Here is a 25,549-nt window from a genome sequence, read left to right as displayed (position 1 = left end):
TAAAGCCGCGTCGGCCAGTCCGAAGTCTTAGGAATCTAGCGCTTCTTTGTCTGCATCTGCCAATAGATGACTTGACTGAGATTCTCTAGCTCGCGTGTTACGCCCCCTTCTGTTTTGGCTAGGAATAAGAGGGCCGGGGCTTCTCGGAGGTAGTGTGGCCGAGTGGTCGAAGGCGCTGGATTTAGGCTCCAGTCTCTGTGGAGGCGTGGGTTCGAATCCCACCACTGCCAGCGAAGCTTTTGTGAAGATGTTGGCTCGGTCCATCCTTGGAAAAGCGCCATGTTGAAAATGTCTGTGGCAAGAGCTTGCGTGTACGATGTTGGTGTAGTATCAATGAACGGCAGATGTCCTTGTGGTGGGCTTTTGTTAGACTGATTTCCACATCCTCTGTGTTCACTGGGCGTCTGTTTTATTAATTTTTGTAAAAGATCAGTTGCTTAGTAAATGATCTCAAAAGTTATATTGTTCTCACCAATGCAGTGCGGCACGAGGTTGACCCCAAATATGTCCGCCGATAGAAGAAGAAAAGCAGACACTTTAGCGTCCAAGTGGATAAACTATGCCGTTGCCATTGCAGTGCGAAAGCCGCACAAAGCCGGTAGCGTGGCCGAGCGGTCTAAGGCGCTGGATTAAGGCTCCAGTCTCTTCGGAGGCGTGGGTTCAAATCCCACCGCTGCCAAAGAAGGTTTTGAAGAAACCACCATCCAAGCTGTTGAGCAGCTTATACTCAAATTGGCGCCCTCTGTTGCTCTTTTCAACAGCAGCAACTTGGAAGAGTCGGCTTGACGTTTCTTCAATTCCTTCAAGTTCTCCAATATTCAAAGGGCGTAGGATGGCCCAAGCTGGCCGAACCAACGGAGAACACATCAAAAGAATGCCCAACACGCAGGCGGCCGTATAAAGCAAACCATAAAGCCGCGTCGGCCAGTCCGAAGTCTTAGGAATCTAGCGCTTCTTAGTCTGCATCTGCCAATAGATGACTTGACTGAGATTCTCTAGCTCGCGTGTTACGCCCCCTTCTGTTTTGGCTAGGAATAAGAGGGCCGGGGCTTCTAGGAGGTACTGTGGCCGAGTGGTCGAAGGCGCTGGATTTAGGCTCCAGTCTCTGTGGAGGCGTGGGTTCGAATCCCACCACTGCCAGCGAAGCTTTTGTGAAGATGTTGGCTCGGTCCATCCTTGGAAAAGCGCCATGTTGAAAATGTCTGTGGCAAGACCTTGCGTGTACGATGTTGGTGTAGTATCAATGAACGGCAGATGTCCTTGTGGTGGGCTTTTGTTAGACTGATTTCCACATCCTCTGTGTTCACTGGGCGTCTGTTTTATTAATTTTTGTAAAAGATCAGTTGCTTAGTAAATGATCTCAAAAGTTATATTGTTCTCACCAATGCAGTGCGGCACGAGGTTGACCCCAAATATGTCCGCCGATAGAAGAAGAAAAGCAGACACTTTAGCGTCCAAGTGGATAAACTATGCCGTTGCCATTGCAGTGCGAAAGCCGCACGAAGCCGGTAGCGTGGCCGAGCGGTCTAAGGCGCTGGATTAAGGCTCCAGTCTCTTCGGAGGCGTGGGTTCAAATCCCACCGCTGCCAAAGAAGGTTTTGAAGAAACCACCATCCAAGCTGTTGAGCAGCTTATACTCAACTTGGCGCCCTCTGTTGCTCTTTTCAACAGCAGCAACTTGGAAGAGTCGGCTTGACGTTTCTTCAATTCCTTCAAGTTCTCCAATATTCAAAGGGCGTAGGATGGCCCAAGCTGGCCGAACCAACGGAGAACACATCAAAAGAATGCCCAACACGCAGGCGGCCGTATAAAGCAAACCATAAAGCCGCGTCGGCCAGTCCGAAGTCTTAGGAATCTAGCGCTTCTTTGTCTGCATCTGCCAATAGATGACTTGACTGAGATTCTCTAGCTCGCGTGTTACGCCCCCTTCTGTTTTGGCTAGGAATAAGAGGGCCGGGGCTTCTCGGAGGTAGTGTGGCCGAGTGGTCGAAGGCGCTGGATTTAGGCTCCAGTCTCTGTGGAGGCGTGGGTTCGAATCCCACCACTGCCAGCGAAGCTTTTGTGAAGATGTTGGCTCGGTCCATCCTTGGAAAAGCGCCATGTTGAAAATGTCTGTGGCAAGACCTTGCGTGTACGATGTTGGTGTAGTATCAATGAACGGCAGATGTCCTTGTGGTGGGCTTTTGTTAGACTGATTTCCACATCCTCTGTGTTCACTGGGCGTCTGTTTTATTAATTTTTGTAAAAGATCAGTTGCTTAGTAAATGATCTCAAAAGTTATATTGTTCTCACCAATGCAGTGCGGCACGAGGTTGACCCCAAATATGTCCGCCGATAGAAGAAGAAAAGCAGACACTTTAGCGTCCAAGTGGATAAACTATGCCGTTGCCATTGCAGTGCGAAAGCCGCACGAAGCCGGTAGCGTGGCCGAGCGGTCTAAGGCGCTGGATTAAGGCTCCAGTCTCTTCGGAGGCGTGGGTTCAAATCCCACCGCTGCCAAAGAAGGTTTTGAAGAAACCACCATCCAAGCTGTTGAGCAGCTTATACTCAAATTGGCGCCCTCTGTTGCTCTTTTCAACAGCAGCAACTTGGAAGAGTCGGCTTGACGTTTCTTCAATTCCTTCAAGTTCTCCAATATTCAAAGGGCGTAGGATGGCCCAAGCTGGCCGAACCAACGGAGAACACATCAAAAGAATGCCCAACACGCAGGCGGCCGTATAAAGCAAACCATAAAGCCGCGTCGGCCAGTCCGAAGTCTTAGGAATCTAGCGCTTCTTAGTCTGCATCTGCCAATAGATGACTTGACTGAGATTCTCTAGCTCGCGTGTTACGCCCCCTTCTGTTTTGGCTAGGAATAAGAGGGCCGGGGCTTCTCGGAGGTAGTGTGGCCGAGTGGTCGAAGGCGCTGGATTTAGGCTCCAGTCTCTGTGGAGGCGTGGGTTCGAATCCCATCACTGCCAGCGAAGCTTTTGTGAAGATGTTGGCTCGGTCCATCCTTGGAAAAGCGCCATGTTGAAAATGTCTGTGGCAAGACCTTGCGTGTACGATGTTGGTGTAGTATCAATGAACGGCAGATGTCCTTGTGGTGGGCTTTTGTTAGACTGATTTCCACATCCTCTGTGTTCACTGGGCGTCTGTTTTATTAATTTTTGTAAAAGATCAGTTGCTTAGTAAATGATCTCAAAAGTTATATTGTTCTCACCAATGCAGTGCGGCACGAGGTTGACCCCAAATATGTCCGCCGATAGAAGAAGAAAAGCAGACACTTTAGCGTCCAAGTGGATAAACTATGCCGTTGCCATTGCAGTGCGAAAGCCGCACGAAGCCGGTAGCGTGGCCGAGCGGTCTAAGGCGCTGGATTAAGGCTCCAGTCTCTTCGGAGGCGTGGGTTCAAATCCCACCGCTGCCAAAGAAGGCTTTGAAGAAGCCACCATCCAAGCTGTTGAGCAGCTTATACTCAACTTGGCGCCCTCTGTTGCTCTTTTCAACAGCAGCAACTTGGAAGAGTCGGCTTGACGTTTCTTCAATTCCTTCAAGTTCTCCAATATTCAAAGGGCGTAGGATGGCCCAAGCTGGCCGAACCAACGGAGAACACATCAAAAGAATGCCCAACACGCAGGCGGCCGTATAAAGCAAACCATAAAGCCGCGTCGGCCAGTCCGAAGTCTTAGGAATCTAGCGCTTCTTTGTCTGCATCTGCCAATAGATGACTTGACTGAGATTCTCTAGCTCGCGTGTTACGCCCCCTTCTGTTTTGGCTAGGAATAAGAGGGCCGGGGCTTCTAGGAGGTACTGTGGCCGAGTGGTCGAAGGCGCTGGATTTAGGCTCCAGTCTCTGTGGAGGCGTGGGTTCGAATCCCACCACTGCCAGCGAAGCTTTTGTGAAGATGTTGGCTCGGTCCATCCTTGGAAAAGCGCCATGTTGAAAATGTCTGTGGCAAGACCTTGCGTGTACGATGTTGGTGTAGTATCAATGAACGGCAGATGTCCTTGTGGTGGGCTTTTGTTAGACTGATTTCCACATCCTCTGTGTTCACTGGGCGTCTGTTTTATTAATTTTTGTAAAAGATCAGTTGCTTAGTAAATGATCTCAAAAGTTATATTGTTCTCACCAATGCAGTGCGGCACGAGGTTGACCCCAAATATGTCCGCCGATAGAAGAAGAAAAGCAGACACTTTAGCGTCCAAGTGGATAAACTATGCCGTTGCCATTGCAGTGCGAAAGCCGCACGAAGCCGGTAGCGTGGCCGAGCGGTCTAAGGCGCTGGATTAAGGCTCCAGTCTCTTCGGAGGCGTGGGTTCAAATCCCACCGCTGCCAAAGAAGGTTTTGAAGAAACCACCATCCAAGCTGTTGAGCAGCTTATACTCAAATTGGCGCCCTCTGTTGCTCTTTTCAACAGCAGCAACTTGGAAGAGTCGGCTTGACGTTTCTTCAATTCCTTCAAGTTCTCCAATATTCAAAGGGCGTAGGATGGCCCAAGCTGGCCGAACCAACGGAGAACACATCAAAAGAATGCCCAACACGCAGGCGGCCGTATAAAGCAAACCATAAAGCCGCGTCGGCCAGTCCGAAGTCTTAGGAATCTAGCGCTTCTTAGTCTGCATCTGCCAATAGATGACTTGACTGAGATTCTCTAGCTCGCGTGTTACGCCCCCTTCTGTTTTGGCTAGGAATAAGAGGGCCGGGGCTTCTCGGAGGTAGTGTGGCCGAGTGGTCGAAGGCGCTGGATTTAGGCTCCAGTCTCTGTGGAGGCGTGGGTTCGAATCCCATCACTGCCAGCGAAGCTTTTGTGAAGATGTTGGCTCGGTCCATCCTTGGAAAAGCGCCATGTTGAAAATGTCTGTGGCAAGACCTTGCGTGTACGATGTTGGTGTAGTATCAATGAACGGCAGATGTCCTTGTGGTGGGCTTTTGTTAGACTGATTTCCACATCCTCTGTGTTCACTGGGCGTCTGTTTTATTAATTTTTGTAAAAGATCAGTTGCTTAGTAAATGATCTCAAAAGTTATATTGTTCTCACCAATGCAGTGCGGCACGAGGTTGACCCCAAATATGTCCGCCGATAGAAGAAGAAAAGCAGACACTTTAGCGTCCAAGTGGATAAACTATGCCGTTGCCATTGCAGTGCGAAAGCCGCACGAAGCCGGTAGCGTGGCCGAGCGGTCTAAGGCGCTGGATTAAGGCTCCAGTCTCTTCGGAGGCGTGGGTTCAAATCCCACCGCTGCCAAAGAAGGTTTTGAAGAAGCCACCATCCAAGCTGTTGAGCAGCTTATACTCAACTTGGCGCCCTCTGTTGCTCTTTTCAACAGCAGCAACTTGGAAGAGTCGGCTTGACGTTTCTTCAATTCCTTCAAGTTCTCCAATATTCAAAGGGCGTAGGATGGCCCAAGCTGGCCGAACCAACGGAGAACACATCAAAAGAATGCCCAACACGCAGGCGGCCGTATAAAGCAAACCATAAAGCCGCGTCGGCCAGTCCGAAGTCTTAGGAATCTAGCGCTTCTTTGTCTGCATCTGCCAATAGATGACTTGACTGAGATTCTCTAGCTCGCGTGTTACGCCCCCTTCTGTTTTGGCTAGGAATAAGAGGGCCGGGGCTTCTAGGAGGTACTGTGGCCGAGTGGTCGAAGGCGCTGGATTTAGGCTCCAGTCTCTGTGGAGGCGTGGGTTCGAATCCCACCACTGCCAGCGAAGCTTTTGTGAAGATGTTGGCTCGGTCCATCCTTGGAAAAGCGCCATGTTGAAAATGTCTGTGGCAAGACCTTGCGTGTACGATGTTGGTGTAGTATCAATGAACGGCAGATGTCCTTGTGGTGGGCTTTTGTTAGACTGATTTCCACATCCTCTGTGTTCACTGGGCGTCTGTTTTATTAATTTTTGTAAAAGATCAGTTGCTTAGTAAATGATCTCAAAAGTTATATTGTTCTCACCAATGCAGTGCGGCACGAGGTTGACCCCAAATATGTCCGCCGATAGAAGAAGAAAAGCAGACACTTTAGCGTCCAAGTGGATAAACTATGCCGTTGCCATTGCAGTGCGAAAGCCGCACGAAGCCGGTAGCGTGGCCGAGCGGTCTAAGGCGCTGGATTAAGGCTCCAGTCTCTTCGGAGGCGTGGGTTCAAATCCCACCGCTGCCAAAGAAGGTTTTGAAGAAACCACCATCCAAGCTGTTGAGCAGCTTATACTCAAATTGGCGCCCTCTGTTGCTCTTTTCAACAGCAGCAACTTGGAAGAGTCGGCTTGACGTTTCTTCAATTCCTTCAAGTTCTCCAATATTCAAAGGGCGTAGGATGGCCCAAGCTGGCCGAACCAACGGAGAACACATCAAAAGAATGCCCAACACGCAGGCGGCCGTATAAAGCAAACCATAAAGCCGCGTCGGCCAGTCCGAAGTCTTAGGAATCTAGCGCTTCTTAGTCTGCATCTGCCAATAGATGACTTGACTGAGATTCTCTAGCTCGCGTGTTACGCCCCCTTCTGTTTTGGCTAGGAATAAGAGGGCCGGGGCTTCTCGGAGGTAGTGTGGCCGAGTGGTCGAAGGCGCTGGATTTAGGCTCCAGTCTCTGTGGAGGCGTGGGTTCGAATCCCATCACTGCCAGCGAAGCTTTTGTGAAGATGTTGGCTCGGTCCATCCTTGGAAAAGCGCCATGTTGAAAATGTCTGTGGCAAGACCTTGCGTGTACGATGTTGGTGTAGTATCAATGAACGGCAGATGTCCTTGTGGTGGGCTTTTGTTAGACTGATTTCCACATCCTCTGTGTTCACTGGGCGTCTGTTTTATTAATTTTTGTAAAAGATCAGTTGCTTAGTAAATGATCTCAAAAGTTATATTGTTCTCACCAATGCAGTGCGGCACGAGGTTGACCCCAAATATGTCCGCCGATAGAAGAAGAAAAGCAGACACTTTAGCGTCCAAGTGGATAAACTATGCCGTTGCCATTGCAGTGCGAAAGCCGCACGAAGCCGGTAGCGTGGCCGAGCGGTCTAAGGCGCTGGATTAAGGCTCCAGTCTCTTCGGAGGCGTGGGTTCAAATCCCACCGCTGCCAAAGAAGGTTTTGAAGAAGCCACCATCCAAGCTGTTGAGCAGCTTATACTCAACTTGGCGCCCTCTGTTGCTCTTTTCAACAGCAGCAACTTGGAAGAGTCGGCTTGACGTTTCTTCAATTCCTTCAAGTTCTCCAATATTCAAAGGGCGTAGGATGGCCCAAGCTGGCCGAACCAACGGAGAACACATCAAAAGAATGCCCAACACGCAGGCGGCCGTATAAAGCAAACCATAAAGCCGCGTCGGCCAGTCCGAAGTCTTAGGAATCTAGCGCTTCTTTGTCTGCATCTGCCAATAGATGACTTGACTGAGATTCTCTAGCTCGCGTGTTACGCCCCCTTCTGTTTTGGCTAGGAATAAGAGGGCCGGGGCTTCTAGGAGGTACTGTGGCCGAGTGGTCGAAGGCGCTGGATTTAGGCTCCAGTCTCTGTGGAGGCGTGGGTTCGAATCCCACCACTGCCAGCGAAGCTTTTGTGAAGATGTTGGCTCGGTCCATCCTTGGAAAAGCGCCATGTTGAAAATGTCTGTGGCAAGACCTTGCGTGTACGATGTTGGTGTAGTATCAATGAACGGCAGATGTCCTTGTGGTGGGCTTTTGTTAGACTGATTTCCACATCCTCTGTGTTCACTGGGCGTCTGTTTTATTAATTTTTGTAAAAGATCAGTTGCTTAGTAAATGATCTCAAAAGTTATATTGTTCTCACCAATGCAGTGCGGCACGAGGTTGACCCCAAATATGTCCGCCGATAGAAGAAGAAAAGCAGACACTTTAGCGTCCAAGTGGATAAACTATGCCGTTGCCATTGCAGTGCGAAAGCCGCACGAAGCCGGTAGCGTGGCCGAGCGGTCTAAGGCGCTGGATTAAGGCTCCAGTCTCTTCGGAGGCGTGGGTTCAAATCCCACCGCTGCCAAAGAAGGTTTTGAAGAAACCACCATCCAAGCTGTTGAGCAGCTTATACTCAAATTGGCGCCCTCTGTTGCTCTTTTCAACAGCAGCAACTTGGAAGAGTCGGCTTGACGTTTCTTCAATTCCTTCAAGTTCTCCAATATTCAAAGGGCGTAGGATGGCCCAAGCTGGCCGAACCAACGGAGAACACATCAAAAGAATGCCCAACACGCAGGCGGCCGTATAAAGCAAACCATAAAGCCGCGTCGGCCAGTCCGAAGTCTTAGGAATCTAGCGCTTCTTAGTCTGCATCTGCCAATAGATGACTTGACTGAGATTCTCTAGCTCGCGTGTTACGCCCCCTTCTGTTTTGGCTAGGAATAAGAGGGCCGGGGCTTCTCGGAGGTAGTGTGGCCGAGTGGTCGAAGGCGCTGGATTTAGGCTCCAGTCTCTGTGGAGGCGTGGGTTCGAATCCCATCACTGCCAGCGAAGCTTTTGTGAAGATGTTGGCTCGGTCCATCCTTGGAAAAGCGCCATGTTGAAAATGTCTGTGGCAAGACCTTGCGTGTACGATGTTGGTGTAGTATCAATGAACGGCAGATGTCCTTGTGGTGGGCTTTTGTTAGACTGATTTCCACATCCTCTGTGTTCACTGGGCGTCTGTTTTATTAATTTTTGTAAAAGATCAGTTGCTTAGTAAATGATCTCAAAAGTTATATTGTTCTCACCAATGCAGTGCGGCACGAGGTTGACCCCAAATATGTCCGCCGATAGAAGAAGAAAAGCAGACACTTTAGCGTCCAAGTGGATAAACTATGCCGTTGCCATTGCAGTGCGAAAGCCACACGAAGCCGGTAGCGTGGCCGAGCGGTCTAAGGCGCTGGATTAAGGCTCCAGTCTCTTCGGAGGCGTGGGTTCAAATCCCACCTCTGCCAAAGAAGGTTTTGAAGAAACCACCATCCAAGCTGTTGAGCAGCTTATACTCAACTTGGCGCCCTCTGTTGCTCTTTTCAACAGCAGCAACTTGGAAGAGTCGGCTTGACGTTTCTTCAATTCTTTCAAGTTCTCCAATATTCAAAGGGCGTAGGATGGCCCAAGCTGGCCGAACCAACGGAGAACACATCAAAAGAATGCCCAACACGCAGGCGGCCGTATAAAGCAAACCATAAAGCCGCGTCGGCCAGTCCGAAGTCTTAGGAATCTAGCGCTTCTTTGTCTGCATCTGCCAATAGATGACTTGACTGAGATTCTCTAGCTCGCGTGTTACGCCCCCTTCTGTTTTGGCTAGGAATAAGAGGGCCGGGGCTTCTCGGAGGTAGTGTGGCCGAGTGGTCGAAGGCGCTGGATTTAGGCTCCAGTCTCTGTGGAGGCGTGGGTTCGAATCCCACCACTGCCAGCGAAGCTTTTGTGAAGATGTTGGCTCGGTCCATCCTTGGAAAAGCGCCATGTTGAAAATGTCTGTGGCAAGAGCTTGCGTGTACGATGTTGGTGTAGTATCAATGAACGGCAGATGTCCTTGTGGTGGGCTTTTGTTAGACTGATTTCCACATCCTCTGTGTTCACTGGGCGTCTGTTTTATTAATTTTTGTAAAAGATCAGTTGCTTAGTAAATGATCTCAAAAGTTATATTGTTCTCACCAATGCAGTGCGGCACGAGGTTGACCCCAAATATGTCCGCCGATAGAAGAAGAAAAGCAGACACTTTAGCGTCCAAGTGGATAAACTATGCCGTTGCCATTGCAGTGCGAAAGCCGCACGAAGCCGGTAGCGTGGCCGAGCGGTCTAAGGCGCTGGATTAAGGCTCCAGTCTCTTCGGAGGCGTGGGTTCAAATCCCACCGCTGCCAAAGAAGGTTTTGAAGAAACCACCATCCAAGCTGTTGAGCAGCTTATACTCAAATTGGCGCCCTCTGTTGCTCTTTTCAACAGCAGCAACTTGGAAGAGTCGGCTTGACGTTTCTTCAATTCCTTCAAGTTCTCCAATATTCAAAGGGCGTAGGATGGCCCAAGCTGGCCGAACCAACGGAGAACACATCAAAAGAATGCCCAACACGCAGGCGGCTGTATAAAGCAAACCATAAAGCCGCGTCGGCCAGTCCGAAGTCTTAGGAATCTAGCGCTTCTTAGTCTGCATCTGCCAATAGATGACTTGACTGAGATTCTCTAGCTCGCGTGTTACGCCCCCTTCTGTTTTGGCTAGGAATAAGAGGGCCGGGGCTTCTCGGCGGTAGTGTGGCCGAGTGGTCGAAGGCGCTGGATTTAGGCTCCAGTCTCTGTGGAGGCGTGGGTTCGAATCCCACCACTGCCAGCGAAGCTTTTGTGAAGATGTTGGCTCGGTCCATCCTTGGAAAAGCGCCATGTTGAAAATGTCTGTGGCAAGAGCTTGCGTGTACCATGTTGGTGTAGTATCAATGAACGGCAGATGTCCTTGTGGTGGGCTTTTGTTAGACTGATTTCCACATCCTCTGTGTTCACTGGGCGTCTGTTTTATTAATTTTTGTAAAAGATCAGTTGCTTAGTAAATGATCTCAAAAGTTATATTGTTCTCACCAATGCAGTGCGGCACGAGGTTGACCCCAAATATGTCCGCCGATAGAAGAAGAAAAGCAGACACTTTAGCGTCCAAGTGGATAAACTATGCCGTTGCCATTGCAGTGCGAAAGCCGTACAAAGCCGGTAGCGTGGCCGAGCGGTCTAAGGCGCTGGATTAAGGCTCCAGTCTCTTCGGAGGCGTGGGTTCAAATCCCACCGCTGCCAAAGAAGGTTTTGAAGAAACCACCATCCAAGCTGTTGAGCAGCTTATACTCAAATTGGCGCCCTCTGTTGCTCTTTTCAACAGCAGCAACTTGGAAGAGTCGGCTTGACGTTTCTTCAATTCCTTCAAGTTCTCCAATATTCAAAGGGCGTAGGATGGCCTAAGCTGGCCGAACCAACGGAGAACACATCAAAAGAATGCCCAACACGCAGGCGGCCGTATAAAGCAAACCATAAAGCCGCGTCGGCCAGTCCGAAGTCTTAGGAATCTAGCGCTTCTTTGTCTGCATCTGCCAATAGATGACTTGACTGAGATTCTCTAGCTCGCGTGTTACGCCCCCTTCTGTTTTGGCTAGGAATAAGAGGGCCGGGGCTTCTCGGAGGTAGTGTGGCCGAGTGGTCGAAGGCGCTGGATTTAGGCTCCAGTCTCTGTGGAGGCGTGGGTTCGAATCCCACCACTGCCAGCGAAGCTTTTGTGAAGATGTTGGCTCGGTCCATCCTTGGAAAAGCGCCATGTTGAAAATGTCTGTGGCAAGAGCTTGCGTGTACGATGTTGGTGTAGTATCAATGAACGGCAGATGTCCTTGTGGTGGGCTTTTGTTAGACTGATTTCCACATCCTCTGTGTTCACTGGGCGTCTGTTTTATTAATTTTTGTAAAAGATCAGTTGCTTAGTAAATGATCTCAAAAGTTATATTGTTCTCACCAATGCAGTGCGGCACGAGGTTGACCCCAAATATGTCCGCCGATAGAAGAAGAAAAGCAGACACTTTAGCGTCCAAGTGGATAAACTATGCCGTTACCATTGCAGTGCGAAAGCCGCACGAAGCCGGTAGCGTGGCCGAGCGGTCTAAGGCGCTGGATTAAGGCTCCAGTCTCTTCGGAGGCGTGGGTTCAAATCCCACCGCTGCCAAAGAAGGTTTTGAAGAAACCACCATCCAAGCTGTTGAGCAGCTTATACTCAACTTGGCGCCCTCTGTTGCTCTTTTCAACAGCAGCAACTTGGAAGAGTCGGCTTGACGTTTCTTCAATTCCTTCAAGTTCTCCAATATTCAAAGGGCGTAGGATGGCCCAAGCTGGCCGAACCAACGGAGAACACATCAAAAGAATGCCCAACACGCAGGCGGCCGTATAAAGCAAACCATAAAGCCGCGTCGGCCAGTCCGAAGTCTTAGGAATCTAGCGCTTCTTAGTCTGCATCTGCCAATAGATGACTTGACTGAGATTCTCTAGCTCGCGTGTTACGCCCCCTTCTGTTTTGGCTAGGAATAAGAGGGCCGGGGCTTCTCGGCGGTAGTGTGGCCGAGTGGTCGAAGGCGCTGGATTTAGGCTCCAGTCTCTGTGGAGGCGTGGGTTCGAATCCCACCACTGCCAGCGAAGCTTTTGTGAAGATGTTGGCTCGGTCCATCCTTGGAAAAGCGCCATGTTGAAAATGTCTGTGGCAAGACCTTGCGTGTACGATGTTGGTGTAGTATCAATGAACGGCAGATGTCCTTGTGGTGGGCTTTTGTTAGACTGATTTCCACATCCTCTGTGTTCACTGGGCGTCTGTTTTATTAATTTTTGTAAAAGATCAGTTGCTTAGTAAATGATCTCAAAAGTTATATTGTTCTCACCAATGCAGTGCGGCACGAGGTTGACCCCAAATATGTCCGCCGATAGAAGAAGAAAAGCAGACGCTTTAGCGTCCAAGTGGATAAACTATGCCGTTGCCATTGCAGTGCGAAAGCCACACGAAGCCGGTAGCGTGGCCGAGCGGTCTAAGGCGCTGGATTAAGGCTCCAGTCTCTTCGGAGGCGTGGGTTCAAATCCCACCGCTGCCACAGAAGGTTTTGAAGAAACCACCATCCAAGCTGTTGAGCAGCTTATACTCAACTTGGCACCCTCTGTTGCTCTTTTCAACAGCAGCAACTTGGAAGAGTCGGCTTGACGTTTCTTCAATTCCTTCAAGTTCTCCAATATTCAAAGGGCGTAGGATGGCCCAAGCTGGCCGAACCAACGGAGAACACATCATAAGAATGCCCAACACGCAGGCGGCCGTATAAAGCAAACCATAAAGCCGCGTCGGCCAGTCCGAAGTCTTAGGAATCTAGCGCTTCTTAGTCTGCATCTGCCAATAGATGACTTGACTGAGATTCTCTAGCTCGCGTGTTACGCCCCCTTCTGTTTTGGCTAGGAATAAGAGGGCCGGGGCTTCTCGGAGGTAGTGTGGCCGAGTGGTCGAAGGCGCTGGATTTAGGCTCCAGTCTCTGTGGAGGCGTGGGTTCGAATCCCACCACTGCCAGCGAAGCTTTTGTGAAGATGTTGGCTCGGTCCATCCTTGGAAAAGCGCCATGTTGAAAATGTCTGTGGCAAGAGCTTGCGTGTACGATGTTGGTGTAGTATCAATGAACGGCAGATGTCCTTGTGGTGGGCTTTTGTTAGACTGATTTCCACATCCTCTGTGTTCACTGGGCGTCTGTTTTATTAATTTTTGTAAAAGATCAGTTGCTTAGTAAATGATCTCAAAAGTTATATTGTTCTCACCAATGCAGTGCGGCACGAGGTTGACCCCAAATATGTCCGCCGATAGAAGAAGAAAAGCAGACACTTTAGCGTCCAAGTGGATAAACTATGCCGTTGCCATTGCAGTGCGAAAGCCGCACGAAGCCGGTAGCGTGGCCGAGCGGTCTAAGGCGCTGGATTAAGGCTCCAGTCTCTTCGGAGGCGTGGGTTCAAATCCCACCGCTGCCAAAGAAGGTTTTGAAGAAACCACCATCCAAGCTGTTGAGCAGCTTATACTCAACTTGGCGCCCTCTGTTGCTCTTTTCAACAGCAGCAACTTGGAAGAGTCGGCTTGACGTTTCTTCAATTCCTTCAAGTTCTCCAATATTCAAAGGGCGTAGGATGGCCCAAGCTGGCCGAACCAACGGAGAACACATCAAAAGAATGCCCAACACGCAGGCGGCCGTATAAAGCAAACCATAAAGCCGCGTCGGCCAGTCCGAAGTCTTAGGAATCTAGCGCTTCTTAGTCTGCATCTGCCAATAGATGACTTGACTGAGATTCTCTAGCTCGCGTGTTACGCCCCCTTCTGTTTTGGCTAGGAATAAGAGGGCCGGGGCTTCTCGGCGGTAGTGTGGCCGAGTGGTCGAAGGCGCTGGATTTAGGCTCCAGTCTCTGTGGAGGCGTGGGTTCGAATCCCACCACTGCCAGCGAAGCTTTTGTGAAGATGTTGGCTCGGTCCATCCTTGGAAAAGCGCCATGTTGAAAATGTCTGTGGCAAGAGCTTGCGTGTACGATGTTGGTGTAGTATCAATGAACGGCAGATGTCCTTGTGGTGGGCTTTTGTTAGACTGATTTCCACATCCTCTGTGTTCACTGGGCGTCTGTTTTATTAATTTTTGTAAAAGATCAGTTGCTTAGTAAATGATCTCAAAAGTTATATTGTTCTCACCAATGCAGTGCGGCACGAGGTTGACCCCAAATATGTCCGCCGATAGAAGAAGAAAAGCAGACACTTTAGCGTCCAAGTGGATAAACTATGCCGTTGCCATTGCAGTGCGAAAGCCGTACGAAGCCGGTAGCGTGGCCGAGCGGTCTAAGGCGCTGGATTAAGGCTCCAGTCTCTTCGGAGGCGTGGGTTCAAATCCCACCGCTGCCAAAGAAGGTTTTGAAGAAACCACCATCCAAGCTGTTGAGCAGCTTATACTCAAATTGGCGCCCTCTGTTGCTCTTTTCAACAGCAGCAACTTGGAAGAGTCGGCTTGACGTTTCTTCAATTCCTTCAAGTTCTCCAATATTCAAAGGGCGTAGGATGGCCTAAGCTGGCCGAACCAACGGAGAACACATCAAAAGAATGCCCAACACGCAGGCGGCCGTATAAAGCAAACCATAAAGCCGCGTCGGCCAGTCCGAAGTCTTAGGAATCTAGCGCTTCTTTGTCTGCATCTGCCAATAGATGACTTGACTGAGATTCTCTAGCTCGCGTGTTACGCCCCCTTCTGTTTTGGCTAGGAATAAGAGGGCCGGGGCTTCTCGGAGGTAGTGTGGCCGAGTGGTCGAAGGCGCTGGATTTAGGCTCCAGTCTCTGTGGAGGCGTGGGTTCGAATCCCACCACTGCCAGCGAAGCTTTTGTGAAGATGTTGGCTCGGTCCATCCTTGGAAAAGCGCCATGTTGAAAATGTCTGTGGCAAGAGCTTGCGTGTACGATGTTGGTGTAGTATCAATGAACGGCAGATGTCCTTGTGGTGGGCTTTTGTTAGACTGATTTCCACATCCTCTGTGTTCACTGGGCGTCTGTTTTATTAATTTTTGTAAAAGATCAGTTGCTTAGTAAATGATCTCAAAAGTTATATTGTTCTCACCAATGCAGTGCGGCACGAGGTTGACCCCAAATATGTCCGCCGATAGAAGAAGAAAAGCAGACACTTTAGCGTCCAAGTGGATAAACTATGCCGTTGCCATTGCAGTGCGAAAGCCACACGAAGCCGGTAGCGTGGCCGAGCGGTCTAAGGCGCTGGATTAAGGCTCCAGTCTCTTCGGAGGCGTGGGTTCAAATCCCACCGCTGCCAAAGAAGGTTTTGAAGAAACCACCATCCAAGCTGTTGAGCAGCTTATACTCAACTTGGCGCCCTCTGTTGCTCTTTTCAACAGCAGCAACTTGGAAGAGTCGGCTTGACGTTTCTTCAATTCCTTCAAGTTCTCCAATATTCAAAGGGCGTAGGATGGCCCAAGCTGGCCGAACCAACGGAGAACACATCAAAAGAATGCCCAACACGCAGGCGGCCGTATAAAGCAAACCATAAAGCCGCTTCGGCCAGTCCGAAGTCTTAGGAATCTAGCGCTTCTTTGTCTGCATCTGCCAATAGATGACTTGACTGAGATTCTCTAGCTCGCGTGTTACGCCCCCTTCTGTTTTGGCTAGGAATAAGAGGGCCGGGGCTTCTCGGAGGTAGTGTGGCCGAGTGGTCGAAGGCGCTGGATTTAGGCTCCAGTCTCTGTGGAGGCGTGGGTTCGAATCCCACCACTGCCAGCGAAGCTTTTGTGAAGATGTTGGCTCGGTCCATCCTTGGAAAAGCGCCATGTTGAAAATGTCTGTGGCAAGAGCTTGCGTGTACGATGTTGGTGTAGTATCAATGAACGGCAGATGTCCTTGTGGTGGGCTTTTGTTAGACTGATTTCCACATCCTCTGTGTTCACTGGGCGTCTGTTTTATTAATTTTTGTAAAAGATCAGTTGCTTAGTAAATGATCTCAAAAGTTATATTGTTCTCACCAATGCAGTGCGGCACGAGGTTGACCCCAAATATGTCCGCCGATAGAAGAAGAAAAGCAGACACTTTAGCATCCAAGTGGATAAACTATGCCGTTGCCATTGCAGTGCGAAAGCCGCACGAAGCCGGTAGCGTGGCCGAGCGGTCTAAGGCGCTGGATTAAGGCTCCAGTCTCTTCGGAGGCGTGGGTTCAAATCCCACCGCTGCCAAAGAAGGTTTTGAAGAAACCACCATCCAAGCTGTTGAGCAGCTTATACTCAAATTGGCGCCCTCTGTTGCTCTTTTCAACAGCAGCAACTTGGAAGAGTCGGCTTGACGTTTCTTCAATTCCTTCAAGTTCTCCAATATTCAAAGGGCGTAGGATGGCCCAAGCTGGCCGAACCAACGGAGAACACATCAAAAGAAAGCCCAACACGCAGGCGGCCGTATAAAGCAAACCATAAAGCCGCTTCGGCCAGTCCGAAGTCTTAGGAATCTAGCGCTTCTTTGTCTGCATCTGCCAATAGATGACTTGACTGAGATTCTCTAGCTCGCGTGTTACGCCCCCTTCTGTTTTGGCTAGGAATAAGAGGGCCGGGGCTTCTCGGAGGTAGTGTGGCCGAGTGGTCGAAGGCGCTGGATTTAGGCTCCAGTCTCTGTGGAGGCGTGGGTTCGAATCCCACCACTGCCAGCGAAGCTTTTGTGAAGATGTTGGCTCGGTCCATCCTTGGAAAAGCGCCATGTTGAAAATGTCTGTGGCAAGAGCTTGCGTGTACGATGTTGGTGTAGTATCAATGAACGGCAGATGTCCTTGTGGTGGGCTTTTGTTAGACTGATTTCCACATCCTCTGTGTTCACTGGGCGTCTGTTTTATTAATTTTTGTAAAAGATCAGTTGCTTAGTAAATGATCTCAAAAGTTATATTGTTCTCACCAATGCAGTGCGGCACGAGGTTGACCCCAAATATGTCCGCCGATAGAAGAAGAAAAGCAGACACTTTAGCATCCAAGTGGATAAACTATGCCGTTGCCATTGCAGTGCGAAAGCCGCACGAAGCCGGTAGCGTGGCCGAGCGGTCTAAGGCGCTGGATTAAGGCTCCAGTCTCTTCGGAGGCGTGGGTTCAAATCCCACCGCTGCCAAAGAAGGTTTTGAAGAAACCACCATCCAAGCTGTTGAGCAGCTTATACTCAAATTGGCGCCCTCTGTTGCTCTTTTCAACAGCAGCAACTTGGAAGAGTCGGCTTGACGTTTCTTCAATTCCTTCAAGTTCTCCAATATTCAAAGGGCGTAGGATGGCCCAAGCTGGCCGAACCAACGGAGAACACATCAAAAGAAAGCCCAACACGCAGGCGGCCGTATAAAGCAAACCATAAAGCCGCGTCGGCCAGTCCGAAGTCTTAGGAATCTAGCGCTTCTTAGTCTGCATCTGCCAATAGATGACTTGACTGAGATTCTCTAGCTCGCGTGTTACGCCCCCTTCTGTTTTGGCTAGGAATAAGAGGGCCGGGGCTTCTCGGCGGTAGTGTGGCTGAGTGGTCGAAGGCGCTGGATTTAGGCTCCAGTCTCTGTGGAGGCGTGGGTTCGAATCCCACCACTGCCAGCGAAGCTTTTGTGAAGATGTTGGCTCGGTCCATCCTTGGAAAAGCGCCATGTTGAAAATGTCTGTGGCAAGAGCTTGCGTGTACGATGTTGGTGTAGTATCAATGAACGGCAGATGTCCTTGTGGTGGGCTTTTGTTAGACTGATTTCCACATCCTCTGTGTTCACTGGGCGTCTGTTTTATTAATTTTTGTAAAAGATCAGTTGCTTAGTAAATGATCTCAAAAGTTATATTGTTCTCACCAATGCAGTGCGGCACGAGGTTGACCCCAAATATGTCCGCCGATAGAAGAAGAAAAGCAGACACTTTAGCGTCCAAGTGGATAAACTATGCCGTTGCCATTGCAGTGCGAAAGCCACACGAAGCCGGTAGCGTGGCCGAGCGCTCTAAGGCGCTGGATTAAGGCTCCAGTCTCTTCGGAGGCGTGGATTCAAATCCCACCGCTGCCAAAGAAGGTTTTGAAGAAACCACCATCCAAGCTGTTAAGCAGCTTATACTCAACTTGGCGCCCTCTGTTGCTCTTTTCAACAGCAGCAACTTGGAAGAGTCGGCTTGACGTTTCTTCAATTCCTTCAAGTTCTCCAATATTCAAAGGGCGTAGGATGGCCCAAGCTGGCCGAACCAACGGAGAACACATCAAAAGAATGCCCAACACGCAGGCGGCCGTATAAAGCAAACCATAAAGCCGCGTCGGCCAGTCCGAAGTCTTAGGAATCTAGCGCTTCTTTGTCTGCATCTGCCAATAGATGACTTGACTGAGATTCTCTAGCTCGCGTGTTACGCCCCCTTCTGTTTTGGCTAGGAATAAGAGGGCCGGGGCTTCTCGGAGGTAGTGTGGCCGAGTGGTCGAAGGCGCTGGATTTAGGCTCCAGTCTCTGTGGAGGCGTGGGTTCGAATCCCACCACTGCCAGCGAAGCTTTTGTGAAGATGTTGGCTCGGTCCATCCTTGGAAAAGCGCCATGTTGAAAATGTCTGTGGCAAGAGCTTGCGTGTACGATGTTGGTGTAGTATCAATGAACGGCAGATGTCCTTGTGGTGGGCTTTTGTTAGACTGATTTCCAGATCCTCTGTGTTCACTGGGCGTCTGTTTTATTAATTTTTGTAAAAGATCAGTTGCTTAGTAAATGATCTCAAAAGTTATATTGTTCTCACCAATGCAGTGCGGCACGAGGTTGACCCCAAATATGTCCGCCGATAGAAGAAGAAAAGCAGACACTTTAGCGTCCAAGTGGATAAACTATGCCGTTACCATTGCAGTGCGAAAGCCGCACGAAGCCGGTAGCGTGGCCGAGCGGTCTAAGGCGCTGGATTAAGGCTCCAGTCTCTTCGGAGGCGTGGGTTCAAATCCCACCGCTGCCAAAGAAGGTTTTGAAGAAACCACCATCCAAGCTGTTGAGCAGCTTATACTCAACTTGGCGCCCTCTGTTGCTCTTTTCAACAGCAGCAACTTGGAAGAGTCGGCTTGACGTTTCTTCAATTCCTTCAAGTTCTCCAATATTCAAAGGGCGTAGGATGGCCCAAGCTGGCCGAACCAACGGAGAACACATCAAAAGAATGCCCAACACGCAGGCGGCCGTATAAAGCAAACCATAAAGCCGCGTCGGCCAGTCCGAAGTCTTAGGAATCTAGCGCTTCTTAGTCTGCATCTGCCAATAGATGACTTGACTGAGATTCTCTAGCTCGCGTGTTACGCCCCCTTCTGTTTTGGCTAGGAATAAGAGGGCCGGGGCTTCTCGGCGGTAGTGTGGCCGAGTGGTCGAAGGCGCTGGATTTAGGCTCCAGTCTCTGTGGAGGCGTGGGTTCGAATCCCACCACTGCCAGCGAAGCTTTTGTGAAGATGTTGGCTCGGTCCATCCTTGGAAAAGCGCCATGTTGAAAATGTCTGTGGCAAGACCTTGCGTGTATGATGTTGGTGTAGTATCAATGAACGGCAGATGTCCTTGTGGTGGGCTTTTGTTAGACTGATTTCCACATCCTCTGTGTTCACTGGGCGTCTGTTTTATTAATTTTTGTAAAAGATCAGTTGCTTAGTAAATGATCTCAAAAGTTATATTGTTCTCACCAATGCAGTGCGGCACGAGGTTGACCCCAAATATGTCCGCCGATAGAAGAAGAAAAGCAGACACTTTAGCGTCCAAGTGGATAAACTATGCCGTTGCCATTGCAGTGCGAAAGCCACACGAAGCCGGTAGCGTGGCCGAGCGGTCTAAGGCGCTGGATTAAGGCTCCAGTCTCTTCGGAGGCGTGGGTTCAAATCCCACCGCTGCCAAAGAAGGTTTTGAAGAAACCACCATCCAAGCTGTTGAGCAGCTTATACTCAACTTGGCACCCTCTGTTGCTCTTTTCAACAGCAGCAACTTGGAAGAGTCGGCTTGACGTTTCTTCAATTCCTTCAAGTTCTCCAATATTCAAAGGGCGTAGGATGGCCCAAGCTGGCCGAACCAACGGAGAACACATCAAAAGAATGCCCAACACGCAGGCGGCCGTATAAAGCAAACCATAAAGCCGCGTCGGCCAGTCCGAAGTCTTAGGAATCTAGCGCTTCTTTGTCTGCATCTGCCAATAGATGACTTGACTGAGATTCTCTAGCTCGCGTGTTACGCCCCCTTCTGTTTTGGCTAGGAATAAGAGGGCCGGGGCTTCTCGGAGGTAGTGTGGCCGAGTGGTCGAAGGCGCTGGATTTAGGCTCCAGTCTCTGTGGAGGCGTGGGTTCGAATCCCACCACTGCCAGCGAAGCTTTTGTGAAGATGTTGGCTCGGTCCATCCTTGGAAAAGCGCCATGTTGAAAATGTCTGTGGCAAGAGCTTGCGTGTACGATGTTGGTGTAGTATCAATGAACGGCAGATGTCCTTGTGGTGGGCTTTTGTTAGACTGATTTCCACATCCTCTGTGTTCACTGGGCGTCTGTTTTATTAATTTTTGTAAAAGATCAGTTGCTTAGTAAATGATCTCAAAAGTTATATTGTTCTCACCAATGCAGTGCGGCACGAGGTTGACCCCAAATATGTCCGCCGATAGAAGAAGAAAAGCAGACACTTTAGCGTCCAAGTGGATAAACTATGCCGTTGCCATTGCAGTGCGAAAGCCGCACGAAGCCGGTAGCGTGGCCGAGCGGTCTAAGGCGCTGGATTAAGGCTCCAGTCTCTTCGGAGGCGTGGGTTCAAATCCCACCGCTGCCAAAGAAGGTTTTGAAGAAACCACCATCCAAGCTGTTGAGCAGCTTATACTCAAATTGGCGCCCTCTGTTGCTCTTTTCAACAGCAGCAACTTGGAAGAGTCGGCTTGACGTTTCTTCAATTCCTTCAAGTTCTCCAATATTCAAAGGGCGTAGGATGGCCCAAGCTGGCCGAACCAACGGAGAACACATCAAAAGAATGCCCAACACGCAGGCGGCCGTATAAAGCAAACCATAAAGCCGCGTCGGCCAGTCCGAAGTCTTAGGAATCTAGCGCTTCTTAGTCTGCATCTGCCAATAGATGACTTGACTGAGATTCTCTAGCTCGCGTGTTACGCCCCCTTCTGTTTTGGCTAGGAATAAGAGGGCCGGGGCTTCTAGGAGGTACTGTGGCCGAGTGGTCGAAGGCGCTGGATTTAGGCTCCAGTCTCTGTGGAGGCGTGGGTTCGAATCCCACCACTGCCAGCGAAGCTTTTGTGAAGATGTTGGCTCGGTCCATCCTTGGAAAAGCGCCATGTTGAAAATGTCTGTGGCAAGACCTTGCGTGTACGATGTTGGTGTAGTATCAATGAACGGCAGATGTCCTTGTGGTGGGCTTTTGTTAGACTGATTTCCACATCCTCTGTGTTCACTGGGCGTCTGTTTTATTAATTTTTGTAAAAGATCAGTTGCTTAGTAAATGATCTCAAAAGTTATATTGTTCTCACCAATGCAGTGCGGCACGAGGTTGACCCCAAATATGTCCGCCGATAGAAGAAGAAAAGCAGACACTTTAGCGTCCAAGTGGATAAACTATGCCGTTGCCATTGCAGTGCGAAAGCCGCACGAAGCCGGTAGCGTGGCCGAGCGGTCTAAGGCGCTGGATTAAGGCTCCAGTCTCTTCGGAGGCGTGGGTTCAAATCCCACCGCTGCCAAAGAAGGTTTTGAAGAAACCACCATCCAAGCTGTTGAGCAGCTTATACTCAACTTGGCGCCCTCTGTTGCTCTTTTCAACAGCAGCAACTTGGAAGAGTCGGCTTGACGTTTCTTCAATTCCTTCAAGTTCTCCAATATTCAAAGGGCGTAGGATGGCCCAAGCTGGCCGAACCAACGGAGAACACATCAAAAGAATGCCCAACACGCAGGCGGCCGTATAAAGCAAACCATAAAGCCGCGTCGGCCAGTCCGAAGTCTTAGGAATCTAGCGCTTCTTTGTCTGCATCTGCCAATAGATGACTTGACTGAGATTCTCTAGCTCGCGTGTTACGCCCCCTTCTGTTTTGGCTAGGAATAAGAGGGCCGGGGCTTCTCGGAGGTAGTGTGGCCGAGTGGTCGAAGGCGCTGGATTTAGGCTCCAGTCTCTGTGGAGGCGTGGGTTCGAATCCCACCACTGCCAGCGAAGCTTTTGTGAAGATGTTGGCTCGGTCCATCCTTGGAAAAGCGCCATGTTGAAAATGTCTGTGGCAAGACCTTGCGTGTACGATGTTGGTGTAGTATCAATGAACGGCAGATGTCCTTGTGGTGGGCTTTTGTTAGACTGATTTCCACATCCTCTGTGTTCACTGGGCGTCTGTTTTATTAATTTTTGTAAAAGATCAGTTGCTTAGTAAATGATCTCAAAAGTTATATTGTTCTCACCAATGCAGTGCGGCACGAGGTTGACCCCAAATATGTCCGCCGATAGAAGAAGAAAAGCAGACACTTTAGCGTCCAAGTGGATAAACTATGCCGTTGCCATTGCAGTGCGAAAGCCGCACGAAGCCGGTAGCGTGGCCGAGCGGTCTAAGGCGCTGGATTAAGGCTCCAGTCTCTTCGGAGGCGTGGGTTCAAATCCCACCGCTGCCAAAGAAGGTTTTGAAGAAACCACCATCCAAGCTGTTGAGCAGCTTATACTCAAATTGGCGCCCTCTGTTGCTCTTTTCAACAGCAGCAACTTGGAAGAGTCGGCTTGACGTTTCTTCAATTCCTTCAAGTTCTCCAATATTCAAAGGGCGTAGGATGGCCCAAGCTGGCCGAACCAACGGAGAACACATCAAAAGAATGCCCAACACGCAGGCGGCCGTATAAAGCAAACCATAAAGCCGCGTCGGCCAGTCCGAAGTCTTAGGAATCTAGCGCTTCTTTGTCTGCATCTGCCAATAGATGACTTGACTGAGATTCTCTAGCTCGCGTGTTACGCCCCCTTCTGTTTTGGCTAGGAATAAGAGGGCCGGGGCTTCTCGGAGGTAGTGTGGCCGAGTGGTCGAAGGCGCTGGATTTAGGCTCCAGTCTCTGTGGAGGCGTGGGTTCGAATCCCACCACTGCCAGCGAAGCTTTTGTGAAGATGTTGGCTCGGTCCATCCTTGGAAAAGCGCCATGTTGAAAATGTCTGTGGCAAGAGCTTGCGTGTACGATGTTGGTGTAGTATCAATGAACGGCAGATGTCCTTGTGGTGGGCTTTTGTTAGACTGATTTCCACATCCTCTGTGTTCACTGGGCGTCTGTTTTATTAATTTTTGTAAAAGATCAGTTGCTTAGTAAATGATCTCAAAAGTTATATTGTTCTCACCAATGCAGTGCGGCACGAGGTTGACCCCAAATATGTCCGCCGATAGAAGAAGAAAAGCAGACACTTTAGCGTCCAAGTGGATAAACTATGCCGTTGCCATTGCAGTGCGAAAGCCGCACGAAGCCGGTAGCGTGGCCGAGCGGTCTAAGGCGCTGGATTAAGGCTCCAGTCTCTTCGGAGGCGTGGGTTCAAATCCCACCGCTGCCAAAGAAGGTTTTGAAGAAACCACCATCCAAGCTGTTGAGCAGCTTATACTCAAATTGGCGCCCTCTGTTGCTCTTTTCAACAGCAGCAACTTGGAAGAGTCGGCTTGACGTTTCTTCAATTCCTTCAAGTTCTCCAATATTCAAAGGGCGTAGGATGGCCCAAGCTGGCCGAACCAACGGAGAACACATCAAAAGAATGCCCAACACGCAGGCGGCCGTATAAAGCAAACCATAAAGCCGCGTCGGCCAGTCCGAAGTCTTAGGAATCTAGCGCTTCTTAGTCTGCATCTGCCAATAGATGACTTGACTGAGATTCTCTAGCTCGCGTGTTACGCCCCCTTCTGTTTTGGCTAGGAATAAGAGGGCCGGGGCTTCTCGGAGGTAGTGTGGCCGAGTGGTCGAAGGCGCTGGATTTAGGCTCCAGTCTCTGTGGAGGCGTGGGTTCGAATCCCATCACTGCCAGCGAAGCTTTTGTGAAGATGTTGGCTCGGTCCATCCTTGGAAAAGCGCCATGTTGAAAATGTCTGTGGCAAGACCTTGCGTGTACGATGTTGGTGTAGTATCAATGAACGGCAGATGTCCTTGTGGTGGGATTTTGTTAGACTGATTTCCACATCCTCTGTGTTCACTGGGCGTCTGTTTTATTAATTTTTGTAAAAGATCAGTTGCTTAGTAAATGATCTCAAAAGTTATATTGTTCTCACCAATGCAGTGCGGCACGAGGTTGACCCCAAATATGTCCGCCGATAGAAGAAGAAAAGCAGACACTTTAGCGTCCAAGTGGATAAACTATGCCGTTGCCATTGCAGTGCGAAAGCCGCACGAAGCCGGTAGCGTGGCCGAGCGGTCTAAGGCGCTGGATTAAGGCTCCAGTCTCTTCGGAGGCGTGGGTTCAAATCCCACCGCTGCCAAAGAAGGTTTTGAAGAAGCCACCATCCAAGCTGTTGAGCAGCTTATACTCAACTTGGCGCCCTCTGTTGCTCTTTTCAACAGCAGCAACTTGGAAGAGTCGGCTTGACGTTTCTTCAATTCCTTCAAGTTCTCCAATATTCAAAGGGCGTAGGATGGCCCAAGCTGGCCGAACCAACGGAGAACACATCAAAAGAATGCCCAACACGCAGGCGGCCGTATAAAGCAAACCATAAAGCCGCGTCGGCCAGTCCGAAGTCTTAGGAATCTAGCGCTTCTTTGTCTGCATCTGCCAATAGATGACTTGACTGAGATTCTCTAGCTCGCGTGTTACGCCCCCTTCTGTTTTGGCTAGGAATAAGAGGGCCGGGGCTTCTAGGAGGTACTGTGGCCGAGTGGTCGAAGGCGCTGGATTTAGGCTCCAGTCTCTGTGGAGGCGTGGGTTCGAATCCCACCACTGCCAGCGAAGCTTTTGTGAAGATGTTGGCTCGGTCCATCCTTGGAAAAGCGCCATGTTGAAAATGTCTGTGGCAAGACCTTGCGTGTACGATGTTGGTGTAGTATCAATGAACGGCAGATGTCCTTGTGGTGGGCTTTTGTTAGACTGATTTCCACATCCTCTGTGTTCACTGGGCGTCTGTTTTATTAATTTTTGTAAAAGATCAGTTGCTTAGTAAATGATCTCAAAAGTTATATTGTTCTCACCAATGCAGTGCGGCACGAGGTTGACCCCAAATATGTCCGCCGATAGAAGAAGAAAAGCAGACACTTTAGCGTCCAAGTGGATAAACTATGCCGTTGCCATTGCAGTGCGAAAGCCGCACGAAGCCGGTAGCGTGGCCGAGCGGTCTAAGGCGCTGGATTAAGGCTCCAGTCTCTTCGGAGGCGTGGGTTCAAATCCCACCGCTGCCAAAGAAGGTTTTGAAGAAACCACCATCCAAGCTGTTGAGCAGCTTATACTCAAATTGGCGCCCTCTGTTGCTCTTTTCAACAGCAGCAACTTGGAAGAGTCGGCTTGACGTTTCTTCAATTCCTTCAAGTTCTCCAATATTCAAAGGGCGTAGGATGGCCCAAGCTGGCCGAACCAACGGAGAACACATCAAAAGAATGCCCAACACGCAGGCGGCCGTATAAAGCAAACCATAAAGCCGCGTCGGCCAGTCCGAAGTCTTAGGAATCTAGCGCTTCTTAGTCTGCATCTGCCAATAGATG

At 50.0% G+C, this 25,549-nt stretch overlaps 42 non-coding genes across 42 annotated transcripts; all 42 read left to right on the top strand.

Moving 5' to 3' along the window:
* The first annotated feature begins 148 nt into the window (after positions 1–148).
* Positions 149–230, top strand: trnal-uag (transfer RNA leucine (anticodon UAG)). The gene has a single exon. It is a non-coding gene; the product is annotated as a tRNA-Leu (tRNA).
* A 367-nt stretch (positions 231–597) lies between these two features.
* trnal-aag (transfer RNA leucine (anticodon AAG)) lies at positions 598–679 on the top strand. The gene has a single exon. It is a non-coding gene; the product is annotated as a tRNA-Leu (tRNA).
* An 828-nt stretch (positions 680–1,507) lies between these two features.
* On the top strand, positions 1,508–1,589 carry trnal-aag (transfer RNA leucine (anticodon AAG)). The gene has a single exon. It is a non-coding gene; the product is annotated as a tRNA-Leu (tRNA).
* Positions 1,590–1,968: 379 nt separating this feature from the next.
* trnal-uag (transfer RNA leucine (anticodon UAG)) lies at positions 1,969–2,050 on the top strand. The gene has a single exon. It is a non-coding gene; the product is annotated as a tRNA-Leu (tRNA).
* Positions 2,051–2,417: 367 nt separating this feature from the next.
* Positions 2,418–2,499, top strand: trnal-aag (transfer RNA leucine (anticodon AAG)). Its single transcript has one exon. It is a non-coding gene; the product is annotated as a tRNA-Leu (tRNA).
* An 828-nt stretch (positions 2,500–3,327) lies between these two features.
* trnal-aag (transfer RNA leucine (anticodon AAG)) lies at positions 3,328–3,409 on the top strand. Its single transcript has one exon. It is a non-coding gene; the product is annotated as a tRNA-Leu (tRNA).
* An 828-nt stretch (positions 3,410–4,237) lies between these two features.
* On the top strand, positions 4,238–4,319 carry trnal-aag (transfer RNA leucine (anticodon AAG)). The gene has a single exon. It is a non-coding gene; the product is annotated as a tRNA-Leu (tRNA).
* Positions 4,320–5,147: 828 nt separating this feature from the next.
* On the top strand, positions 5,148–5,229 carry trnal-aag (transfer RNA leucine (anticodon AAG)). Its single transcript has one exon. It is a non-coding gene; the product is annotated as a tRNA-Leu (tRNA).
* Positions 5,230–6,057: 828 nt separating this feature from the next.
* On the top strand, positions 6,058–6,139 carry trnal-aag (transfer RNA leucine (anticodon AAG)). Its single transcript has one exon. It is a non-coding gene; the product is annotated as a tRNA-Leu (tRNA).
* An 828-nt stretch (positions 6,140–6,967) lies between these two features.
* trnal-aag (transfer RNA leucine (anticodon AAG)) lies at positions 6,968–7,049 on the top strand. Its single transcript has one exon. It is a non-coding gene; the product is annotated as a tRNA-Leu (tRNA).
* An 828-nt stretch (positions 7,050–7,877) lies between these two features.
* trnal-aag (transfer RNA leucine (anticodon AAG)) lies at positions 7,878–7,959 on the top strand. The gene has a single exon. It is a non-coding gene; the product is annotated as a tRNA-Leu (tRNA).
* A 1,289-nt stretch (positions 7,960–9,248) lies between these two features.
* trnal-uag (transfer RNA leucine (anticodon UAG)) lies at positions 9,249–9,330 on the top strand. Its single transcript has one exon. It is a non-coding gene; the product is annotated as a tRNA-Leu (tRNA).
* A 367-nt stretch (positions 9,331–9,697) lies between these two features.
* On the top strand, positions 9,698–9,779 carry trnal-aag (transfer RNA leucine (anticodon AAG)). The gene has a single exon. It is a non-coding gene; the product is annotated as a tRNA-Leu (tRNA).
* Positions 9,780–10,158: 379 nt separating this feature from the next.
* On the top strand, positions 10,159–10,240 carry trnal-uag (transfer RNA leucine (anticodon UAG)). The gene has a single exon. It is a non-coding gene; the product is annotated as a tRNA-Leu (tRNA).
* Positions 10,241–10,607: 367 nt separating this feature from the next.
* trnal-aag (transfer RNA leucine (anticodon AAG)) lies at positions 10,608–10,689 on the top strand. Its single transcript has one exon. It is a non-coding gene; the product is annotated as a tRNA-Leu (tRNA).
* Positions 10,690–11,068: 379 nt separating this feature from the next.
* trnal-uag (transfer RNA leucine (anticodon UAG)) lies at positions 11,069–11,150 on the top strand. The gene has a single exon. It is a non-coding gene; the product is annotated as a tRNA-Leu (tRNA).
* A 367-nt stretch (positions 11,151–11,517) lies between these two features.
* On the top strand, positions 11,518–11,599 carry trnal-aag (transfer RNA leucine (anticodon AAG)). Its single transcript has one exon. It is a non-coding gene; the product is annotated as a tRNA-Leu (tRNA).
* A 379-nt stretch (positions 11,600–11,978) lies between these two features.
* trnal-uag (transfer RNA leucine (anticodon UAG)) lies at positions 11,979–12,060 on the top strand. Its single transcript has one exon. It is a non-coding gene; the product is annotated as a tRNA-Leu (tRNA).
* Positions 12,061–12,427: 367 nt separating this feature from the next.
* Positions 12,428–12,509, top strand: trnal-aag (transfer RNA leucine (anticodon AAG)). The gene has a single exon. It is a non-coding gene; the product is annotated as a tRNA-Leu (tRNA).
* Positions 12,510–12,888: 379 nt separating this feature from the next.
* On the top strand, positions 12,889–12,970 carry trnal-uag (transfer RNA leucine (anticodon UAG)). The gene has a single exon. It is a non-coding gene; the product is annotated as a tRNA-Leu (tRNA).
* A 367-nt stretch (positions 12,971–13,337) lies between these two features.
* On the top strand, positions 13,338–13,419 carry trnal-aag (transfer RNA leucine (anticodon AAG)). Its single transcript has one exon. It is a non-coding gene; the product is annotated as a tRNA-Leu (tRNA).
* Positions 13,420–13,798: 379 nt separating this feature from the next.
* On the top strand, positions 13,799–13,880 carry trnal-uag (transfer RNA leucine (anticodon UAG)). The gene has a single exon. It is a non-coding gene; the product is annotated as a tRNA-Leu (tRNA).
* Positions 13,881–14,247: 367 nt separating this feature from the next.
* On the top strand, positions 14,248–14,329 carry trnal-aag (transfer RNA leucine (anticodon AAG)). The gene has a single exon. It is a non-coding gene; the product is annotated as a tRNA-Leu (tRNA).
* A 379-nt stretch (positions 14,330–14,708) lies between these two features.
* Positions 14,709–14,790, top strand: trnal-uag (transfer RNA leucine (anticodon UAG)). Its single transcript has one exon. It is a non-coding gene; the product is annotated as a tRNA-Leu (tRNA).
* A 367-nt stretch (positions 14,791–15,157) lies between these two features.
* On the top strand, positions 15,158–15,239 carry trnal-aag (transfer RNA leucine (anticodon AAG)). Its single transcript has one exon. It is a non-coding gene; the product is annotated as a tRNA-Leu (tRNA).
* Positions 15,240–15,618: 379 nt separating this feature from the next.
* trnal-uag (transfer RNA leucine (anticodon UAG)) lies at positions 15,619–15,700 on the top strand. Its single transcript has one exon. It is a non-coding gene; the product is annotated as a tRNA-Leu (tRNA).
* A 367-nt stretch (positions 15,701–16,067) lies between these two features.
* trnal-aag (transfer RNA leucine (anticodon AAG)) lies at positions 16,068–16,149 on the top strand. Its single transcript has one exon. It is a non-coding gene; the product is annotated as a tRNA-Leu (tRNA).
* Positions 16,150–16,528: 379 nt separating this feature from the next.
* trnal-uag (transfer RNA leucine (anticodon UAG)) lies at positions 16,529–16,610 on the top strand. The gene has a single exon. It is a non-coding gene; the product is annotated as a tRNA-Leu (tRNA).
* Positions 16,611–16,977: 367 nt separating this feature from the next.
* On the top strand, positions 16,978–17,059 carry trnal-aag (transfer RNA leucine (anticodon AAG)). Its single transcript has one exon. It is a non-coding gene; the product is annotated as a tRNA-Leu (tRNA).
* Positions 17,060–18,348: 1,289 nt separating this feature from the next.
* Positions 18,349–18,430, top strand: trnal-uag (transfer RNA leucine (anticodon UAG)). The gene has a single exon. It is a non-coding gene; the product is annotated as a tRNA-Leu (tRNA).
* A 367-nt stretch (positions 18,431–18,797) lies between these two features.
* trnal-aag (transfer RNA leucine (anticodon AAG)) lies at positions 18,798–18,879 on the top strand. Its single transcript has one exon. It is a non-coding gene; the product is annotated as a tRNA-Leu (tRNA).
* A 379-nt stretch (positions 18,880–19,258) lies between these two features.
* On the top strand, positions 19,259–19,340 carry trnal-uag (transfer RNA leucine (anticodon UAG)). The gene has a single exon. It is a non-coding gene; the product is annotated as a tRNA-Leu (tRNA).
* Positions 19,341–19,707: 367 nt separating this feature from the next.
* Positions 19,708–19,789, top strand: trnal-aag (transfer RNA leucine (anticodon AAG)). Its single transcript has one exon. It is a non-coding gene; the product is annotated as a tRNA-Leu (tRNA).
* A 379-nt stretch (positions 19,790–20,168) lies between these two features.
* Positions 20,169–20,250, top strand: trnal-uag (transfer RNA leucine (anticodon UAG)). Its single transcript has one exon. It is a non-coding gene; the product is annotated as a tRNA-Leu (tRNA).
* Positions 20,251–20,617: 367 nt separating this feature from the next.
* trnal-aag (transfer RNA leucine (anticodon AAG)) lies at positions 20,618–20,699 on the top strand. The gene has a single exon. It is a non-coding gene; the product is annotated as a tRNA-Leu (tRNA).
* An 828-nt stretch (positions 20,700–21,527) lies between these two features.
* Positions 21,528–21,609, top strand: trnal-aag (transfer RNA leucine (anticodon AAG)). The gene has a single exon. It is a non-coding gene; the product is annotated as a tRNA-Leu (tRNA).
* Positions 21,610–21,988: 379 nt separating this feature from the next.
* trnal-uag (transfer RNA leucine (anticodon UAG)) lies at positions 21,989–22,070 on the top strand. Its single transcript has one exon. It is a non-coding gene; the product is annotated as a tRNA-Leu (tRNA).
* A 367-nt stretch (positions 22,071–22,437) lies between these two features.
* Positions 22,438–22,519, top strand: trnal-aag (transfer RNA leucine (anticodon AAG)). The gene has a single exon. It is a non-coding gene; the product is annotated as a tRNA-Leu (tRNA).
* A 379-nt stretch (positions 22,520–22,898) lies between these two features.
* trnal-uag (transfer RNA leucine (anticodon UAG)) lies at positions 22,899–22,980 on the top strand. The gene has a single exon. It is a non-coding gene; the product is annotated as a tRNA-Leu (tRNA).
* Positions 22,981–23,347: 367 nt separating this feature from the next.
* Positions 23,348–23,429, top strand: trnal-aag (transfer RNA leucine (anticodon AAG)). Its single transcript has one exon. It is a non-coding gene; the product is annotated as a tRNA-Leu (tRNA).
* Positions 23,430–24,257: 828 nt separating this feature from the next.
* Positions 24,258–24,339, top strand: trnal-aag (transfer RNA leucine (anticodon AAG)). The gene has a single exon. It is a non-coding gene; the product is annotated as a tRNA-Leu (tRNA).
* An 828-nt stretch (positions 24,340–25,167) lies between these two features.
* Positions 25,168–25,249, top strand: trnal-aag (transfer RNA leucine (anticodon AAG)). Its single transcript has one exon. It is a non-coding gene; the product is annotated as a tRNA-Leu (tRNA).
* Positions 25,250–25,549: the final 300 nt, after the last annotated feature.

The sequence above is a fragment of the Hoplias malabaricus genome, unplaced genomic scaffold, assembly GCF_029633855.1.
Source record: "Hoplias malabaricus isolate fHopMal1 unplaced genomic scaffold, fHopMal1.hap1 scaffold_155, whole genome shotgun sequence".
In the NCBI taxonomy this organism is placed as follows: Eukaryota; Metazoa; Chordata; class Actinopteri; order Characiformes; family Erythrinidae; genus Hoplias; species Hoplias malabaricus.
Note: the sequence above shows the minus strand (reverse complement) of the source record. Positions and strands in the feature narration are given on the sequence as shown.